The following is a 21,572-nucleotide window of genomic DNA, read 5'->3' on the forward strand; positions in this document are numbered from 1 at the left end:
GGGACACAGGGTGACCAATTGGTTACACAAATTTGGTGATGTACGGAGACCAACCAACTACCTGCTGCATGGGCAGCAGCTTCCCAGGCTCAGAGAGGTGTGTGACAGCACAGGTGAACAGCACAGGCCCCAGTTCCTTGCTGGCTCAGCATCTGCTGGCACTAGAGGGCAGGATGCACTGCATGAAAGAGCAAGGTGGACCACGGATTGCATTCCACGGGCACACCTAACAGAGAGCAAACCAGAGGCATCCTCACCGTGCAAAGCAATGAGGACACTGCAGCAGGCATCAGTGCAGTCCTATAGTGCAGTCCTATAGGTTGTTTAGCTTAGGGTCAGGGTACCAAACGGCACAAGAGGCTATTTGCTGCTTTCCCAGCCGAGCAACTCGGGGTGAAGCATTTTGCCTTGCAAGGGGATGCTCTGAGCAGTGTTTGCTGACAATGCATAGAAGCTTCTGTTCAAAGGCATTTGGTGGATCAGTGCAGCAGGCACGGACAAGCTGTGCTGCAAATGCTGTAGCTCACACTCTTGAAGTAACTTTTTTTTGTGTACCAACCAGCTAGCACTCAAGCTCTTTAATGCACTCTTCCTATATAGAAAATCTGCATTTCTGTTGGTGTTGTTAAAAACCTCATTATTTCTACAGCACTGGTATGTTTTTCTATGTATGCTATAAAGTCTATAGCATCCTCTCAATAGGAGATTTAAGACCTGCTCCAGACAAAACAACTATGGGTTTATCCAGATCTTTATTATAGACATCCGCACCAATAAATAACCAATATTTTGAAAGATCACTTTGGACTGGCCCTGCTGTGCAATACTTCCTTTAGTGAAAATCTGTGGCATGCTAGATGTTGCAATTTGTGGTCTGAACACCAGGAAAACTCCTCCAGAGCCTTGCAGCTGAAGGTTGTGCCTGTAACCCTATGCTCAGTTGCAGGTAGACAGTGGATTACAGAGATGCAAGTGGGTGAAGGAGCCCTCTCATCCATCTGCCCTGGCTCTAGCCCATTTTGTGATGCAGTTTTTGGTGTGAGCTGTGCACATCTGTGCCCCAAGTGCCACAAGGTGGTTGGGCTCTGGTCATCAAGAGTAAAAGTCAAACTTACTCTTGGTTCAGATACAATTTGCCCGTGTAATTTTTTGTTAATGCTTGATGCCTGCATTTCCCCCTCTGCAAAGCAATGCTAATGCTTCTAGTGCCTCTGCTGCCTGCCAGCCTTGTAACCCCCCCTACAAGACAGGAGCTCTGCATGCAGTGTGTAGACAAGGAAGGGAGCTGCACAAAGCAACACTCTGATTCCATTGGGGCCAAGCCCTGGGTTCAGCACTGCTGCCCGCCCCGTGCCCCCATCAGCTCGTCCTCCTCTCTGCATGGATTATCCATCCACTCCCTTGTATTTTTAGGTGCTTTTTTGCATCCCAGGGGGACCCATCTGCTGCCAAATGGAAAATGGCTCTGCACTGGGGCCCTTCTGAGAAGCCTATCTACAGCAATTTGTATGCATTTCACAGCTCCTCGCTCAGAGATCTAAATTGCAGATGTGCTCTTCAGATTTAGAAAGGGACAAAACGGAAGTAAAGAGGTTAAGCAGCGCTGTGAGTCACTCCAATACGCGACCTACTGTTGATTTAGAAACCTACCTCAGCAGTAAATACAGAACAAAGTTCTCCAAAATGTTTAACCTTTTGCATCCTGGCCAGTCAAAAAAATAAACGAGAACAAAAATACCCTCACCAGAGTCAGAAAACCAACAATCTGTGGTGGGGTTAGTAGCAAAAAGAAAGTGACCCGAATGAGTGACCTACAGATGAGGGGATAAAAAAAGAAAGAGGAGCAGACGGAGAAGGCAGAGAGACAGGCACATGCATTAGCTGAGCTGATAATGAAGAACACAGTGGATGAAGACTGTGCTGCTCCCTGGGAATGGTTCCAGGCCACAGAGAACAGCAGACACAAGCAGCCATGTCCCAAATGAGCATAGGAGACTGCTGGGCTTGAAGTTTAGGGCACAATGGGGAACAAAAGAAAAGGAAATATAGTCCAAACTATGCTTCTGCTGAAGACAGTCATAAAACTTCAGTCCAAGAGGCAAGGGCACCCACTCTGTAGGGGAGAGCAGTTCACACCTGCAGCTGCATGGACTCAATGAGGAACATCCAGTACAGTCTCAAATTATCTGCCCACTGGCAGTTTAGTTGTTTCTTTCCGGGGGTCTGGAAGCCTAGGTTGAATGTAAAACATGTCTGAGGTGTGTAATTCAGGAAAAAAGCTTGCTGCATAATTGCAAACAGGCGTAGCATGCAGGCTGACCGACCTACCAGAGAATTAGCTGCTCTGCAGGCAGAGCAGAGGTCTTACTGTGCATGCAGGATGTGTGTGCACTGGTGTCGACGAAGCTCTGCAGAAGGCCATGTGTGCATTGAGGTGCCCTTACCTCAGCTATGGGAAGCCCTGCAAAAATGAAGACAACTGAACCATGCAAACCCCTGCAATCATGCTGAATGTCTCTATTTCTGCCTTTAAAGCACAGAGTGTATCAGCGGAAGGAGAGCATTCCCTGGGATTTGAGGCACTGAGTGGGAGTTAAGAGAAAGGCCAGCATCTGCTGATCTCAGGGTACCATCAGGAGAATTCTACACAATGATATTGAGGAGTTCATTTGGGCCAGAGCCATCCCGAGGACTCGGTTGAAGCAGAATTGCTGCAAAGCCATGCAGAGTCACCGAGGGAACTAAGAGGGCTTTATAGTCCCAACAGTTGAAGTGATCTAAATGAAAACTGATGAGCAAGCATTTGTAGCATAAATCAGACTTTCCTTAAATACTGAGATGTGCTTTAAGTCAGAGGATGCTGCGCTGTGGTTTGCAAATCACCTAAGATTGTGTGGAAATGGAGATGCATTCAAAAAGGACCATTTTGGTCAGCAGGAGACTTCAAAAAAATGCCAATAAGGAAAAGCTAAGATTGATGTAGTAACGGCAAGAGAGGTTTCTGATGCAGAAAGGAAAGCAGGTTGCATACGAGATGTTATTGAGCCAGGAGTGTTCCTAAATTGTGAGCGTTTTCAGAGATGCATTTCTGTACCCTCCCTTTTGTATCTTTTTCCTTTTCTACCTTTTGATGTAGATCCTCAGACAGTGGTATTTGTCTGCAACAAGTGGTCACAAAACTTGTGGGATTCTCTCTCTTGCTGCAGCCCTTCTTGAAAAATGCAATGAGATCTCAGGAAAGACCTTCACCTTTTTGCAGTGTAATCAGAGCATGTGACAGTGGTGGTGGGATGGGAGCCATTCCCGGAGCATTAGGTTCCAGTGAGCTGTTGTCAGCTTCCTCTGAGGTGGGACTCACCACACAAGGGGGAGGATTTCATGCTGTTTTTGGGAGGGAGGATCATTAGGAAGTGCAATCAGTGAGGTTACAGAGAGCTGCTGGAGCCTGTGTGCTCACATATGTGTCGCTGGTATTAAAACTAAGCACCAGCAAAGAGCCCAAAACTGGGTAAAGGAACAACACGAAGCAAAGGCGGGGGAATGTGAAATGAGAATGGGGCTCATCTCCTCTGCTCTCATCTCCTCTGCTCTCATCTTGGCCACAGCAAGTGATGGAGCAAGGAAAGTTGAGGGAGCAGCAGGGCAGGAGGAGCCTGGGAGGCCTTGAGCAGAGGAAGCAGGAGGCCCTGGGGACCAAGAATGAGCCGAGGGTAAAAAAGAGCTGCTTGGACTGGGCTGTGTCACAGAGGGAGGCTGAGACTGAGCAGAGAGCAAGCTAAAATGAAGAGCCTGCTCCCAGAGCAGATTGCTGCCTCGCTACGTAGGCTGTGATGTCTTGTCAGCAAAGGAAAGGACTAACATGGCCAAACACAAGCTGGAGCATGAAAAAATTATTTCATCCTCACTGTGTGCAGGTGCCCACTCTGCACCAGAGCACCCAATAGAACTCGGCCTTCAGATTGCCACTATCACTTTCCTCTGCTCTGTTATTAGGGAAGTAACACACTCTGATGGACAGACTGGAACTGGAAGGTGAGGTTAAGAAGTGTAGGGCCCCTCCAGAGTTGATTTTTTCTGTAGGAAGAGCACTGAATTGCCTCAGCCCGTTAGAAAATACCACCCTATGCTCGCGCCTGAGATTCTTGATATTTCATAGCTTTTTCAATAACTTTGAAAAGCTTCTCTAAGCTGTAATGTGCAAGACCAAGATGAAGAGGGATTAAGCAACATTTGCATGTTCTTAAGTGTGCAACTGGAACTCCAGGAAAAGTCACAAGCTGGTGCAGAGCAGACCCTGTGTATGTCCTGTTACTGCAGCATCCCCAGGCCATCTCCACAGACATCAACCACCACTTCCCTGCACCTGCAACCAAAGAAGACTTCCCACCAGAATAGCTTCCTATAGTAGGAGGCTCCTTGCCCAAGGAGGCTGTGGATGCCCCATCCCTGGAGGCATTCAAGGCCAGGCTGGATGTGGCTCTGGGCAGCCTGGTCTGCTGGTTGGTGACCCTGCACGTAGCAGGAGGTTGGAACTACATGAGCATTGTGGTCCTCTTCAACCCAGGCCATTCTATGATTCTATGAATACTGGAATGCTTTGTTGCCTGAACACAAACCTTTGCTCCACATGGGCAGGGCAGCATTATTACTCCTGCCAGAGAGAGTACATGGAGATGCTATAGACCAGAAGAAGCACCCAAGTACTTTCAGCTTTTACCCAGCTCATCTGAGAGCAAAGCTGCTTCACCTTTACTGCAGTGAGCAAGCAATCCTCTGGTGTCTACACCAGATCATAGCTCCCTTTCCTAGAAAGGCAGCCCACAAGAATCCCCCTTGGCTCTCTCGTGCCTAGAAGCAATCCTCAGCCAATAAGACAGCTTACCTGGGCCTCAACCCCACTCAGGTCTCCTAGAAGAGGAATTGTGCTGATTGTATCAGAAGTGATCCCCTGGTCACCTTTGGGAGTCCCCAGAGCTGAGTGTATGCATGTATTCTCCCCAGACAGATACAGACCACCAGTTGCTACAGTCACAGTCTAGCTTGTGTAACCAGGCACAGCTCCAGTAAAAGCAATAAAGCCAACTCCTCCTTTGGTTAATAAATGGAAGTGGTTTGCACTGGAGAAACCTGACAGCCCCATCTCCTGGACATAAGCACATCCCATGGCCAGAAACAAAGAAGACAAGCAAAGTGATTGGAGCAGGGAGATATACTGTTGGAAAGAAAAGTAAAGGCAGCAATTCTGTATAGTGCCTGAGGTTGCTGTAATAGTGCTCATTTCAGCTAGTTTTCTTGTCTCAGCAGTAACCATTCTGGGGCAACATGCAAACATGTGAAGAGGAGTATCTTCCTTTACGTCCATCAGGATGCTTTTCCAGCACTCCAATGGAATGACTCAGGAGTGTTTGCTAAAGAGGGACTGCGGGGAAGGGGAAGGAAAGGAAGAAGAAGGTATTTAATAACTCCCAAATCATTTTTAAAAAATCATTAGCTATTATTTCAGCTGTGTGACCTCCTGAAGGGACTTTCTAGAGGGCCAGATTATGCAGTCAACTAAAAATATAAATAAGTAAAGAGAGGGCAGAGATCACTTTGCTCAGCCAATTTGTGTGGGATGTCAGGTTAAGCTTCCTGTAGCGTGCATGCATGTGCTTCCTGGACATGAGTGTGGCCCGACAGCTCCCCTAATCTAAGGACACGTCCCCAGTCAGTTGATATGGCAGAAGTAATGAGTTACCATTTTCATTTCTGAAGTGCTGGTTTCCAAATACGTCTTGCCAGTCCTGCAGGAAACAGAGCACATCACACTGCTGCAAGATTTCCAGCTGCAGTTCAAGCTGTCTATGGCTTCAGATGCTAGCTCTCAGACAGGCATGCTTCTCTGGGTAAACGTCTTTATCCCTCCAGGCTGAAGCATTCATTATGGGTAGGGGAAACTTTGAACTCCTTCCCATTCTATTAATGGTTATACCAAGGGTCCTGCTGAACACACAGACCTCTGTGCTATCCCTATGGCTGCACTCCACCATAGCTGCAAAAAGCATCTTTAACACTTGAGAAGTGCAGAGGAGTGAAGTTACTACAAACACCTTATGCTCCTCCACATCTACAGTATCACAGATGTGCATGCCTAAACATTTCTCTACATACAGATTGACCATTATTTCCTCATACCGTCCCTGCATAGAATCTGATTTCTCACTTCTGCTGCTGGACTGAATGTGCAGCCTCCCCCACCCTTCACAAACCAATCTGCACATAAGAAGCTGAAGGAAACATTTTCCTGCACTGAAAGCACAAACTGCGTGTAAAACTTGATTGTACAGAGTGGAAAAGCTGTTCAGCACCAGTTGCAAACACAGGCAAGTCAGATGAGAAACATGTGAGCAGCATTTACAGGGAAAGTCCCTGATTTAAGGGAGAATAGGCTTAGCTCAGGTCTGCATGCCCTAGGACTCACAGTCTGCGTATCCTAGGGCAGCTTGTGAAATACAGAGAGGATCAACATTGCCAAAGTCAAAGCACAAAGCCTTTGTTTTGAACAGATGCAGAGAGCTCCTCTCCCTCCTCCAGAAAGGAGACTGCATCAGTACCACTGTAATACGGGTTATTAGCTCAGTAGGAAACTAGCAGAGTTCAGATTCAAAGGCTCAGACAAGTCCAGCTTGCAGCTGGCAAACCTAAACAAGACCAGCCAGCTGGCGTTGAGCTGAGTCATCCACACAGCAATTTGGTAGAAAATGTTGACTTAACCCATTCATATAATTACCCAAATCCAAAAACCCTGGCAAGTAGAGTCAAGGAAATGTACATCTGCCTTCTGCACAATGACAGACTGGAAAAGATCGTGTAAACCAATTTTCCAGGGCTTTTTATAGACTTTTGTGTTCGTGTTACGTACAATTCAAATTCTTGGTAGTCATTTGTTAGGCTGCTCTGATTCAGCAAAGCACATGACACATCCTCAGTGCATGTGCTAAATGCTGCTGAAGTCATGGGGGCCAGAGGCACTCGGTTAGAAATCAGGCATGTGATTGAATGCTTTTCTAAATGAAGGCAAGCTAAGGACAAGCTGCCTTTCTTTTTTTTTTTTTTTTCTTCTTTCTTTTTTTTTTAACAGTCAAATTGCTTCTTAAGCAGAGAAGTTTCCTCTCTGCATGTTTCTTCCTCCAGAAGTTTGAACTTGTTGGAGTGAGAAGGTTTGATCGCCTTCTTAAAAAGCAGTAAGTGAACGATTGGCTTCTTATTTCTCCTCTCCAAGCCAGAAAGTTTGGATGTGTGGTGGAAAATCCTAAAAAGAGCTTTAAAGTGTCTGCAGGATAGCTTTTGTATGAAAACTTGAAACATAGAAAGCTGGTAGATGGCAATCAGAATATACCACCTTTGCTGTTCACTCGCAGCTCACTGATATGTGAGCCTTGAGAAGAGGCTGGCAAGGAGGAAGGGTAGAAGAAAGGAGACATCAGGCTTGCTTATAAACACTGGGGAGAAAGAAGACTGGCACTGGGGCAAGGTTGAAGAATGAGCTCTAGAGGGCTGGTTTTAAGCTTTGACAGTGACTGTAGAGAGGATGGAAAGGGTTCTACATGCAGCAAATGCTGTAAGAACTGATGTAGTAGTGATGCACAACAGATGAGGGCTCTTGCCAGGCTTACAAGCGTGTTAATGTAGCTGTTGGATCCCTGAAGGCAGCAAGAAATAGCCTCTGGCACTAGCAAACCATGTACTCTACCAGGATATGAATTCAAAGTCATGACAGTCACTCCCCGAGCATGGGGACAGCCCTTTATGGGGTGTCCGTAAGAGAGTGCAGCTGACCTGTTCTGCAGTGGGGCTCCTGCCCTGAGGCTGATGGTGGCATTCAGTGAGCTCTGCTCACCCCCACCCTGCACGTGACCCATTGGCTGCCTGAGGCACGTCATGGTTAGCATCACTGCTGGAGTGCCTCATTTGATGTCGAGAACTTTTTACCACGGCAGCATTGTTTGGTATATAAAGTGCAACTCCCTCTGCATGAGGGCAACACCCAGTAACCCCACATATTTTAAAGAGTTGGACTATTCTTGCCATAAAAAAAGATCAGAGTGGCTTTATTGACTGCAGTGGAGTTAAACTGGTTTATTCCAAGTGAGAATTTGGCCCCTTGACTTCAATGAAGCTGCGCTGATTAATCCCAGATGGAGACCTGGCCTGGTACAATCCCGTCCAAAAATCCTGGCAGATTAGTAACATACACACTGAATCACCACCGTTACTCAGAGTCTGGGTGGTTATCAAAAACCTGCACCTGCTGCAGTGGGAAACACTGCAACTGTGACTGCTGACTTCAGGGACCAGGGTGTGGTGAGCGAGGGCACATTCTTCAAACACTGCCTCATGCAAGGGAGGAGATGCCAAAGCAGCACGCTTTCCTCTGCAAATATTTGGGAACATGGTCTGGGATGTAAGTCCTGGCTCTGATAAAACCCAGGTATGGTGGCTGGGATCTTGCTGGGTAAGGAGATGGGGAGATCCTACTCCTTCTCACTGGGTGTTTTCTGCGATGCTCTGTAAAGATCCTCAGTATAAAAACTGAGAATGAAATCCCCTCAGCTTCAGGGAATCTGTCCTGGCATCAGATTGAAGTGGCAGTTGTAAATGCAGCTCCAAGCACCAAAGGGGAAATTTTGCTGCACTCCAAGTCCCCACTTCAAATACAGAAATAGAAACACTCAAGAAAGCACATCTTTTAGCAGCAGTCATCCCCATGTTTCCCTCAGGGCAGGCACAATTTTGCTTCCTGGCATTCCTTCCTGGCATTCCAGGAACAAGCGCTGTCTTAATGAGGAATGGATCCAGTGAAAACCAAAAGGACTTTACTTTCACAGCAACATGCATACATCCCCATACAGACACGTGTAGGGAGACACTGAAGCTGTGCCTCGTGTTACACTGTGGAGAAACACCAAAAGTCTCTTCAGAGACTGATATTGATGTCTTTTTTGGTCTCAGGTGGTAGAAACACAGGATGAGCAATACGTAGCACACCTTCCCAGCACATTACCTATGCACAGATGTTACCCATGGCTAAAGGATGACAATATCCCTTCCCAGCTGGCGGGCTGGAGGTGCCCCTCATTCACTCCGAGACAACGTCACATAGGTCAAGGTGATAAAAAAGGGCTCAGCATCGCGTGCAGAGAAGCCACGGCATCACAGTCAGGAAGAAGAAATGCCTAAGCTTGCAGTTTGCTTGCTCCAGCTCTGCCTTACAAGCGTTTCTGAAGTCACGCATCTGGAACGTGATGTAATCTGAAGATTGATCAGCAACAGCACACGAACAGCTGTGCACATCTGGCATACAGGTGTTTCGGCTGCTATTTGTCAGGAACTGTATCAAATATTAAAAAGCATCTCGAGTTCATAAGGAAATCTTACCTGTCTTGCAGATTGTTCACAGGAGCACGCAAAATGCCATTGATTCTACGCAAACTCTTTCTGCATTTTAGTGGGTGGCCCAAGTTTTTATTTTTTTATATTTAATAAGGAGTTTGAACCAGAGAGATTCCTGTGAAGTGGGGTTTTCACTGTTAATACCACTGGCATTAAGCCACCAGTGGAATTAGTTGAGTTAGTTGTAATGGATAGCTGCTGTCATCCATTTGCTGATTTACTCTTAGGAGGCAGCACTGTTAAGTACTCGTACATGGCCTTTGTGCTGCACTGATGAATTTAAAGCATCCAGCAGTACCCTTTCTGCTTGCCTACCTATAGACACTGCAAGGCCTGCTCCAGTGTCCTTGAGCCACAAAATGACATTTCCTCCTCCCCATGGAGATGCTGCCACTGAGGAAGTTTGCAGACTGCAGCGGAGTATATGCTGCAACCAGGAAAGAGGAGGAGAGCAGGGAAGGTGCTAGCTGAGCCCCGAAAGAGCTCCCTTGGAAGAAGAATAAAGCTGCAGATGTATATATTTATTCTTGGAGTAGGTGCTTTTCTTAGAATTCCTGTTATTTTGGCAGGAGGGGAGAGGGGGAGAGGAGAAAATGCTTCCCTTTGTCCAATATTCATTGCTTTTCCAAAACGGGATGGAGGCAGGAGGTGTTTTTACAGCCCATGTTGTGCAGAGAGGGACCAGAGACATTCACTCTGACCACCAGCACTGTCAGAGCATGTTGCATATCATGCTGCATGAAGCCCAAACCGCCCACAGCCACAGCTCCACAAAAGCAAGGAGGACCTTGCCACTACTGATATTTTCCACCTGGATATTCTCAACCAGCCCACTAGAACACGATATATTTTACTTCGCGTACAACTTAGCACATATATATGGTCAGTCATCATAGCTGAGTCAATAAACTGTAACAACAGGTCATGCAGCTGTGTCCTAAAGCACACTAAGCCCTAGCTTGCAAGCTGGATAGGATAGGCATTGCACAAGTCTGTATCTCAACAGAAACGTATGGCTCATGCTTGACCACTTCACCTTCCTTATCCAATATCTGTGCAGCGTATTTCCATCACTTCAGCACTAATCTGGCTGGCCCAAGCACGCAGTAGGAGTGTGTTTCAGGCAGGGAGAACCAAACGCCTGCCTGGAATTGCTTATGGGCTGGCAGTTGAAACCCATATTGATATAGGATGCCTCAAGGCTGGAGAGTCAGAGAGGCTCAAAAGGCAGAGGGAGCAAAAAAAAAATAATCAAAAACTGCACTCATCTGCACAAGCTTCATCAGCTTCAAAGCCATTGTTTAAGGATGTGTGCATCTACGCTACCTCCCTCCCCATCCCTACTTGTTTTAGTGTAGCTGCCCAAGAAGAAAATCTCATTTCCTGCCTTCTCCCTCTCCCTGTTCTTCTCTCTATTCCACACCTTTCTGATGCAAAGCCAGGCTTGTCTCCAAGTGCCCACAGGGAGGGGAAGAGAGGAGCCAGGGAAGCGGCGTGGACACAGGCTTTGCTGCAGCATCATTCAGGAGAGCTGGCCCCTGACTATCCCTTGCTCCTTGCACCGTGGGTCCTTGTGCGAGTCAGGAGATGCTGCTGGTGTCCCCAAGCGCTCGCTCTTCAGAGCCACCCACGAGGCAGCTGGGCAGAGCTGAGGACAGAGCTTACACGGTCCTTTCAAATTTCGAAACAGCTCTGCTTTTTCCTGCTCCAACTGCTCATTAACAGCTTCCGGCTTTTGGCAATTTCTAGCAGCGCTTTCAGTGATGTACTGCCAAGATTTTAACAAGGGGCTCCCACAAACCTACCTCCTCCTCCAGCTGTGACGAACCCCACTGCCCCGGAGAGGCCAAGGCTTGGACTGTGGAGGAGTGCAGGGCTGGGGGAACTGTTCCTTTGGGGGACTCTTTCCTGTTTAAAGCTTTTATTTTTCCTTCTTTTTTTTTTCTGGCAAGGGAGGGATGCAGCACCTTGGAGCAAACACACTGACTGCCAGGAGGTTGCTGCAGAAAGGCAGGACATAACGCAGAAACCCTGAGAGTCCCAGCAGCAAAACACTTCATTGCAGAGCCCTCACTTGTCCTCCCTGTTAAGAGGCCAGTCCCAGGCAATGGGTTTTATCCAGGCTTAAAAATAAAAATAAAAAAAAAAAATCAGCCACTGGCCAAAATGCTGAAGATGTGCCTTTCTCTAAGTGCTCTGAGACCCCAAAGGGAAAGATTTTTCTGCTGGAAGTGGTTGAATGCATGAGTTTGTGTGATTTTAAGTGGTAAAGGTAGAGTGTACTTAAGTGATAAATGGAAATTGAACAGGAGCTAAGGGAGCTTTGAGATCAGAGTATGCAGAGGTGTTATGCTTGTTTGTGAGATATGGAGATGTTTCTTTTACCCCAGAGAGCTCAGCCTAGCAGCAGTGCACCTGACCACAGAAGAACAGGAAATCTCACTTTCTGCCTTTAAGTAAGAACTGGGTGCAAGAAGGACAGCTGCACGATGGATGCCAAAACTGTAAATTATGGGGCATTCAAAAGACAGCCAAATGACTGCTGATGTAACACATTAATAGATAAACCTATAGCTTATATATTGATATGCAAGTATTAAATGCAGCTTGTTCTAGTAAAAACTACAGCAGGAACTTCACTAGATCCGTGCAAACCAATGATATCTTGTTAGCTATTAAAGTATTTTCTGTATTTTGTTCAACTCTTTTTTTCCTCTTCATTTAATTGAAACTATTCCTCAAACTAGAAGGACAAACAGAGACAAATACTTTGCAGGACTGTAAAACTGGACTTACAGTGTTGGCAGCTCTACAGGGATCACAAGCCCAGGTGTAGATAATGCCTATTGAGGTAGGTAACCACAGGTACAAAAGAGCCATCCTGCAGGAGAGTAAGGAGAAAAAAAAAAAAAAAAAAAAAGAATTAATGAAGGTTATTTAGGGGGGCTGGAGGGCCCAGGGTTGTGGGCTTGCTTTTTGGTGTTGCATCTTTAGGATCTTTCACCACAAACAGTGAGGTGCGAGCAAGCCTTCAGCTTTTCTTAGCAGGCTGGTGAGACAGAAGCAGGCTCGGGGAGAGGAGGATGGAAAGGATTAAATCTCCTTCCAGACAGGCCATACGTTTGCTTTTTCCACCTCCCTGTCAAACAGTTAGTCACACCCCTGATACCAAACTGGGGAGCTGCGGGACACAGGGAGGATATTTTCTCTTGGACAAGCCATGGGCAGACAAATCCTGCAAGGTCTGGAAAGTCTGGGGTAAATTAGATTAGAGGCTTTCCTCTAGACATTGATAGGCTCTTGAGGTGGGGGTACATTTGGAGAGAACAAGGGGGGCCCTGCAGCTTGGGAATGAACAACTGCAAAGGATATGTTTTTAAATGGTTTCCCAGCTGTAAGATGCACATAATTGTGGCTTTCCTTCATCTGGGAGACTTCAAGAGCGGATGGTTGATAAGAATTCATACCAGCAAAGGCAGAAAAACACAAGCCAAGGTATCTGGTTTCAGTCTGTCCGTACCCGCAGCATTAGATCTGATTTTGTCCTTCTCCCCTCACTGCATGTACACAATTATCCGAATTCCTTTCTCCACTGCTTCCTCTCCTCTGAAGTCTTGCAGGCCGGCCTTTGTGCCTTTTCTCTGAGGGCTGTACTTGCTCACTGCATTAGAGACGGCCGTGCAATTGGTCTCTCTCCATTCAGGGTCAATTTTTGCCACCATAGTGCTGCATCTACAAGGACCCATGCTCCCTGGAAGGCAGCGAGCCACCAGGGCGAGGGAACTCACACTCCATCCCCATCTTTTAGTCTTTTTCGGATGGGAAATAGCCTGTCTAATGACATAACTACTCAAAAGTGCCACTCCTTTGTGCCTTAGTTTACCCTTTGTTCCTGTATTCTTCTATTTGCCTCCAGCTGTGCTCAGAAAAAAGGCCACAAAGCCTTGTACTGCAAATGGGGCATCTCAAGGACTATTCCACCATTTTGGGATGGCTTCCTGGACAACTCTGTGGGCAGTAAAGTAGATATGCTTGAGGACATGGCCTAAACACTGCTTTTCCACCTCAAACAATTGCACCATTCTCCATACCCAGCAGCCCTGTGGTTGAGCAGAAGAGAGACCTTTCCTGACATTATTCTATGGGCATATTGGCCTCCCAAAATAAGACTCTTGATCCTTCTCTGGGATTGCCACACGCCGGTTTTCCCCCACAAAGGACAGCACACAATTGCCTGCTCACAAAAGTCTTAATGCTGCTGTGATATTTTTTCCTGAAAGGTTGCATTTTTGATCTAAATGACAAAAATGACAAAAGAGGTTGCATCTAAATGACAAAAAAATGTTTTAAATATAAACTACTGTCCGCTTTGTCTCCTGGGGCTGCTGACAGCTCCGTAAGATGATTTGAGAATACCTCTTTGGTACAGATGCATCTAATGATGTGAGGCATAGGTTTGTGTAGATCCTTTCTTCCTTAGACTTTACTACAATTCCAGTTTGCATATAAACTGTGCATAAATATGGACACTGTATGTACGGATACGGATTTCCAAACTCTACACAGACTCATGAACACACCTCAAGAACTGAAGAATTCAGTTTAAAAATCCAGTGTGTTTTGATTTTGGTTTTTAGCCTATTTCATCCAAGTTACACATAGAAATGTCAGCACGGAAATTGCACAGAAGAAAATTATTTTCATAATTGCCTTTGAAAACTCTTCTGATGTCCCTCAAGTCAGCACCATCAGAACAGCATCTCATTGCATGGGGTTGCCCTTTACCCAGGTAGGGAACAAACCAAAAACCCCAGCACTCTCTTTCCAATCCAAAGGACATAGATCTGTTGCACATGGTCGTCAACAGTGGTTAAAACTGTTCTTAGCAATCCTCTGTTTCACCTAGAAGTGATCGTGATGGACAAGGTGCACAGGGGAAGGGCTCACTTCAGTGGTGCATGGGCCCTGAGTTAACAGGGGTTAGACTGCTCTGAGCACTGGCCATAGGCTACCAGCTATGGAGTAATTGCATGGAATGAAGGAGGACAGCATCAGGTTAACAGCATTAGGTTAGCAGGTTCCACCATGAGCATTTATGCAGCTCACTCACACCCCAGGGGCAGGTGCAGCCTACGGTGGGCAGCAATGGACACTCAGAAAGGCCTGGCATCATCTGCAGGCTGCAGAGCTGGCATCAGGGAAACCAGAAGAGAGCCCCTGCTTAGAAAATGAGCACTGCCTTGAGTTTGAGCTGGTTACAGGCTTTTCTCCCCTACTTTCACCCTACACAACAGGAAATCAGAGCAGTTTTCATCTGCAAACCACTGCTTGCAGCCCACCTTTGCTCCTTTCCAGCTTTCCTAATCTGCAGGAGCAAAAGCAACAAGGAGACAGCTATGTGTTTTGCCCCATCCTAAGAGCATCAGATAACCTGGTTTGCCTTTGTATGTCCCACTGTGCTGGCCATGAGGCTCGTGGCAGGTAGCACCTTGCCTCCACCCTAACACCTCTCTCCTGCAAGTTTAACAAATACACAATAAAATCTAAGCCAAAAAAATCCCCATTCCTTCTGCCTCAGGTCTGCTTCATATGGCACATAAAGACAGTCACACTGTGTGTTTCCTGCAGGTAGGACACTGCTTTGCAAGCTGGGTATATAATCAAAGAATATATGGATGTTATTATTAAGAAATATACAAGAAAGTTAGGCTAAACAGTTTATCACACTAAGGAAGAATAGATGGAAAGCTTATCCCTGTCCTGGGCTCACTGAGAAGACTCCAAAAGGAGTGGTCTCCAAAAGAGAACCTTCCCCAGTGGTAGTCAGCTCTTAAATGGGGCCTAGGAGAGGTGGAGCAAAGTTCCACTCCATTACCTTCACCTGTGTTCCCAGGGCTGACTTATTGCTTGCCTCAGGTGGTCAATCAGAGATTCAGGATTCAGCAGTTCCCAAACTCTGGGCAATTGGCATGCTGCCTCCAGCCTCCCACCCATCACCAGCACAGCACTCATGAGGAAGCTCTTAGCATTTTGGAGCACGGTTATTTTCCACTTTCCCTTTGCTGTGAAACAGCTGGACTATTTTTTGCCTAGCCTCCAGACAACAAAAACAACAAGAAGAATCACCTTCAGGCAAGGAAAAGTTTCAGTTCAAGCAGCACAAGCTTCAGAAAGATATGAACAGATGAAAAACAGGAGGCTGGAAGGCAAAGCTTACAGACATGACCATGCACATGTCACTGATGTTTGCAGTATGCTTTTTTGAAGCTATTATTCCCAAGACAGCTAGAAGTGGTGGCCCATAGTTCACAAAGCCCAGGGATGAGCAAGGATAAGGGTTAGGACGGGTATTGGAGATCAGCCTTACTCACTGCACTTGGTGATGGCAATCCCTGCTAGGTTAGGTGATTGCTGTGTCCCCAGCAGGACCCTCCTGGGTATTTCAGACCTCTGCATTTCAAGCTGCCATGTAGGCTTTAAGGCTGTTTTTATGGCTAAAAGTAGTAAAAATTTAGGTTTTCTGGCCTAAAAGTCATGGCATTGAGATCTGTTTACCCCTCCAACCCGATTTCTGAAGCAGCTTGCTTTGGCATTTCAAAAATTCAAATCAGTTCATGCTGACCTTTTCTCTCCAAAGGCATGGGGATGGACACATGCATCCCATGTCACAATTTGCATTGTTTGCTGTTGTTCTCCTCATCCCCAGTGTGCCTACGGGGCAATGCACACACAGTGCTTCTGTAGCAGGTGGGCAAACTGGGGCTATGAAATAATGCAATAATCCATCCAGCCACATCTATTTGTTTTGAAAAATTAAGGGCAGCTACTACTTTGTGCTGATGGAAACATTTTGCTGGTCTTCTAGAGCAAGTGCACCTCCTTTTGTGCTGTAACCGAGTAGCGTTTGAGCTCAGTGGTAGAACTTCTCCAGAATAATTTGGCTACATCATATTTTCCCTTCTCTTTATGAATATAGAGAGTCTCCAACCCTGAAAATGCACACCTGGGTAACAATGACTGGAGAGGTCACTGTCTAAAATGCTTGCCCAGTCTTGCTCAGGTGTTATCTCCAGGCAATCCAGGAGGCGATTTCTTCTTCCCCATTCACCCCATGACATCTTACTGCCAAGAGAAGGTGGAGAAAGGAAGGAACACATCACCCATGGGGAAGGGAGCCCTGCATCCTTTCCTTGGGCAGGTGAACAGGCTTTTGTTGTAGGTTTCCCTATATTTATCTCTTCCATTAACTTTCATGTTGGGAGGATGAGTTTTGAGATTATGGGGGACTCCGTCAGGGTTTGTTTGGGCTTGTTCAACATTTGCTTCCTTGTCATGTGTTCTATGGAGGAAGACTGCAGATTTCTTTTGTCACTCGTGTCCAGCATCACTGCATGCTTTCCTCATGCCCTACCTCATGACTGCAGGCAGCCCTCTTGCTCATCAGTCACCTAGCAGAAAAATCACTTCCTGCTCTAAACCACCGGAGTCTGTCAGAAAACAAACTTGCAAGTTAACATCCCATTAAAAATGAATGTTCTGAGGATGCTTGAAGTGCAGGCACGCTCTGGGCAGGGAGACTTCAAAGGAGGCAAAAGCACAGCAGTGGAGGCTGTGCTGAATAGGCATTGCAGCTAGGACACCATGTAACCTGGATAGTCAAGACTTGTGCAGCTACATGCACGGCCAGTTAGATGTGTGCCTGCTGATATAACTTGTAAGAAACTCACAATTGCAATTCAAGCCCCATTCAGCAGCATAGGATGCTCAATCAGGAACTGCATCCCCTTCAGAGGCAGCATCACCAACCCGGGAGCATAGGCATTATGCCTTGCACCAGCACACTAAACAGTGCTGAGGTCTCAGCTTTGACCCATGCTGCTTTTCACTTTCCTGAGATGAAGAACATGGAATAAAATAGTCTATGAACTTCTCAGTGACTGCCAAAACCAGTACCAGGTGGTGCAGGACAAGCAGCTGGCATTTCCTGCACCATGCCACTATTTGTGCCTCTCATCTGCCTTCTCACTGCCCACTCCCAGCATGGCTAGAAGCACAAAGGAAGGGATAGGGCATACATGGTCCCAGGCTGGGCTGGGACCTTCCTGGTGGAGTTTTGTCTGGCTGAAAGTCACATGGAAAGAGAAAAGGCAGGTCCTGTGTGCAGAGCCATTTTTGACATCTCCAACTTTAAAACCAGCTCAAAAATCATCCTTACGTGTGTGTGTATATGTATACACACACACACACACACAAATACTTACACAAATACTTAGAAGTTTTTCCAGTGATTTCCTGTTGCTTTTGCATTCTTGGCTGGGTCATGGAAATGATTTCAATCCCTTGTAATCAAACCCAACCCTAATGCTCTATAATTGAAGACCTCAGGGACCTGTAGCAAAAATTTCCTCCAGTCAAGGCCCTGTTCATACTACCTTACATCAAGCCTGCAGCTCTCAGCTGCTGTGGTTTCCATCCTGGATTCCTGAGCTGGGGAATGGTTTAAAGGAAATTAAAAAAAAGAGGAGCAGCAAGTCCTCAGTTGACTGAATGGCAGCCTGTGTCATAACAAAAACTGCACTGGGTCTGCAGTGCATAACAGCTGTATTTTGTGTTCAGTGCTGTGGGATAACAGAATTCTTGGAAATTATGTTCAGCAGAGGGCTTCATTTCGTACCATTTCAGTCCAGACACTATAACCACGCATAGCTGTTGTGTAATGTTATGCCCTTCAGCTGAAGGATCACAAGCTGCTTTATAGGCACTAGTTAGTTCTAACCCACATGACTACGTGTAAGAGAAGTGGGGATGTACAGTGCTTTCCCGTTCAAGGAAACCAAGGCACAAGAAAAAGCAATTACATAGGCAAACTGAGTGAGCTGGGATTAAAACTGAGCTCTGCAAGGTCCAGCTCCCCTACCCCACCATCTTAGTGCCATGCCAGGAAGAAAATCTGCCCCATCACCATGAAATCTGCTATGGGAGGCCAGAGCCAGTTGATGGGTACAAAGGCATAAGGCACCGCCTGGGAGGAGACACGACTCATCTCACTGCTTCTCTGCCTACCATGAATGCTTCCACACACTCCACCACCAAAGCAAGTCACACTGCAAGTTGGATGACAACCCCCTCCTGTTACCATTCCTATGCTTTCAGTATTGCTTGATCACCTGGTCTTGTGTTTCCCATCATGGGGTCTATGAAGCATTAGTGAGATGTATGACTTCAGAAAGGGACTCACACATACAAACCCAAATCACAGACTCGCACACGAGATGGGGGGGACAGCAAAATGAATAAAGGAACAGGCTGCATTTGACTTGTTACTTGCTTATGAAAGTGTTCCATGGTAGCACTGCCACACGAGATGGCACGCTACTTTTTTATCTAGGACTAGTCTTGGGATTAAAAAGAAAACAATATGGCCTGTGCTCCTGTCCTTCAGCTGGATCCACTGCAGCACCAGACAACACTCAGCTTGTGTAATGCTATAATGGGGTGATAATAGCAGCATGGCAAAGTCTTTGGCTACAGCAAATGAGAATGAACCCAAATACAGCAGCCATGGATACAGAAATGAAGGAAAAGAACTGCTTACCTTTAGAAGGCCTTAGGTACACAGGGATGTCCAACAAGAGATACCTTCACCTCTACTGCCAAACCTTAAATGAGGGCTGGGAAGGGCTGGATCCTGGCTCCATGCCTTCTGGTCACTCAAGTGCATTGCATGCAGCTGAGCTCCCCTGGGTTGGCTCTGCCTTCCCAGGTGCTCAATTACTTCTTCAGGCCATGTAGCATTGCCACTACAGCTTGTTTGACCCATTCCTACAAACCTCAAGTGTTGGAGATCATGCTGTACAGAAGATAAGAGATTGACTGCTGCTTGGTCTGATCTGCTAACTTTACACTGTAGAAAAAATAACCCAAAACAAGAGCATGGGAGAGTCGCTCCCAAGAGATAAGTGGGCTGCGAGTTCTTTTGGCATCGGTTGTCCAGGAATATGTGACCGTGTCCACTCTGTGAATCAGAGCCAAAGGAGACAAGGTGTCCTCCCCCTCCCTTTATTTTTTATCTCTTTCTGAGCCCCTACCTGCCCTCTCTCTGGAGCTGCAGCAGTGTGAGCATTAGGAAGGGGCTGGTCTGCCATCCACAGGACATGCACACATGCAAACCACTGCTGCTCACACACTCTGAGCAGTTCAGCTTTCCTAAGTGGTCCTGGGAAGCCTGTCAAATCCTGAGCTTGGCTGCGGAATGTGGTTGTAATTAGATAATTAATAATTTTGAGAAGGAAAGGAGAGGAAATAAGCTAAATGGAAGCTTTCCTCAGTGAGGAAATAATTATATCTGCTTTTTGATATATGAGCTGAGGCGGCTTTCTGGAGGCAGCGCCGGCAGCTTGCATGAAAAGCCATCCCTCCCCCAGGTTAGATGGGACATCCCATGGGCACAGGCTAGCAGCAGCAGGTTGCTGCAGACCTCAGGCAGCCCTGAAGGCAATGTGGCTCTGTGACACGCAGCTGCACCTTGCCACATGTCTGAGAGCAGAGCAGAGCAGTGACAATGAGTAAGGTCAATAGGAGCTGTGTGGATCACACGGCTGAGCATCACAGCCCTTGGGTCTGGAGGAGCTGCTGTAAGCATAGGGGGTTTTCCATAGAAGCATTACTCCTGCCTATGGGTTTAGCAGACTGCATACTCGTGCATTATAACCATAAGCCAAAGGAATTGTTAGGTTTATGTTGACTTCCTTCTTTCTGTGGATGTTCCTGGCTCTTACATAAGTGTGTTACCCCAGGATGGAAAGAAAATGCATTTGCTTCCAGCACGGCCTGCCTGGTTTTGCAGGAGGAGCTGAGAGGCACCATGGGTGGGATTGCTGAAGCACGCCTCGGGTGAGAGCACAGTGCTAAATGCAGCAACAATTGGAAGCAGCACTCGTGCTGAGCATTCAGTCTCTCTGTTTTGCTTGTCTGAGAGGCCACGAGGGCTTTTCCTGGTGCATTGGATCTGCTGCCAGATTAACCATGTGCCCTACACCGCCTGCACCAGGCCTGGGTTAGGGCTCTTCAGAAGCACTTCTTTGATTTGCAAAGGAAAAGAACTTACACAGCAATGTGCATCTCACATCCTGTATTCAGTGTATTTATTTTCCCTTCTTTTCCCCCCTCTCTCTCCAGACTGTCCGGTGTCTGAGACTGAAGTGGAATTGGGATGTATCCAAGTTTGTAGCTTCTGAAACCTTAACAACCTCAAGTAAACTGGTCCAAAAGACCCTTCTTGACCTCCCTCACTCTGAACTCTTGCAGAGCACTTAGACTGAGCAGGAGCCAGCACCAAAGCTATGGGTCTGAACCTTCGCACCATCTCTCCAAGTGACTGATCACAGAGAAGCGAGAAGCAACATTCCTGACTGTTCATCTGTTCATCGTTGTTGGGTTTTGTCTGTGTGTCCGTCTGGGTGTTTGGTTTTAGTTCTTTTTTTTTTTTTTTTTTCCTTTCTCCTTTGCTGAAAAAAAAATCTTAATTCAGGAACACATTTATGAGAAACCTTTGGGTTCGGATTTTACTTCCCCTTAGCTGTATTCTTTTTGTGTGTGCGTCTACTTTTTAAAGCTCAAAACCTGATTTCTTGTACAGTAATGTCAAAACTGGACCAAGGCTCTCAGAAAAAAAGAAAAAAGAAAAAAAAAAAAAAAAAAAAACAGAAAAAAAAAAAAAAAAAAAGGAATTAAAAAGGCCACAATGTCCCCCAGCTCCCTGCATGATTTGTTTCAAGTACAGCCTGGATTACAGACTGCCTTCCACACTCTACTGCCTCTTCCTTGTTGCTCCATGATTTGCTACCACTCCTGACCCCCCCCACTTTTTTTTTTTTTTTTTTCATTTTTCTGTTCCAGTGTATATGTTGCTTATTTGTTTTATTTATTGAGATATTTTTAACGAGCTAAGAGACTGCAATGTCGCTGTGTATACTGCTTCTCTTGCCAGTAAAAATAAAGATGTCATGCAGCTACTGAGGGTATGTGATTTATGTTCTGACTGCACAGCTCCGAGCAGAAGCCGAGGAGCTGAGCCACTTCCTTGCACCCCACCAATGTTTCAGCACTCACCAGTTCAGCTAACGTCCATTTCCCAGGTT

General features: G+C 46.5%; 1 protein-coding gene across 3 annotated transcripts in view; it reads left to right on the forward strand.

The window, feature by feature from the left end:
* The window catches only part of LOC128076897 (twist-related protein 2), a 30,371-nt gene extending 8,924 nt beyond the window's left edge, over positions 1–21,447 (forward strand). The window contains exons 2-3 of one of the 3 annotated variants that reach the window (XR_008204724.1): positions 20,611–20,654; positions 20,740–21,447. The gene's annotated coding sequence lies outside the window, so the exon portion shown is untranslated. Of the gene's footprint in view, positions 1–20,610 lie in introns of all 3 variants that reach the window. The other 2 variants (XM_052675364.1, XM_052675365.1) reach the window with 2 other exon arrangements.
* The last annotated feature ends 125 nt before the right edge of the window (positions 21,448–21,572 follow it).

The sequence above is a fragment of the Tympanuchus pallidicinctus genome, unplaced genomic scaffold, assembly GCF_026119805.1.
Source record: "Tympanuchus pallidicinctus isolate F22 unplaced genomic scaffold, pur_lepc_1.0 scaffold15, whole genome shotgun sequence".
In the NCBI taxonomy this organism is placed as follows: Eukaryota; Metazoa; Chordata; class Aves; order Galliformes; family Phasianidae; genus Tympanuchus; species Tympanuchus pallidicinctus.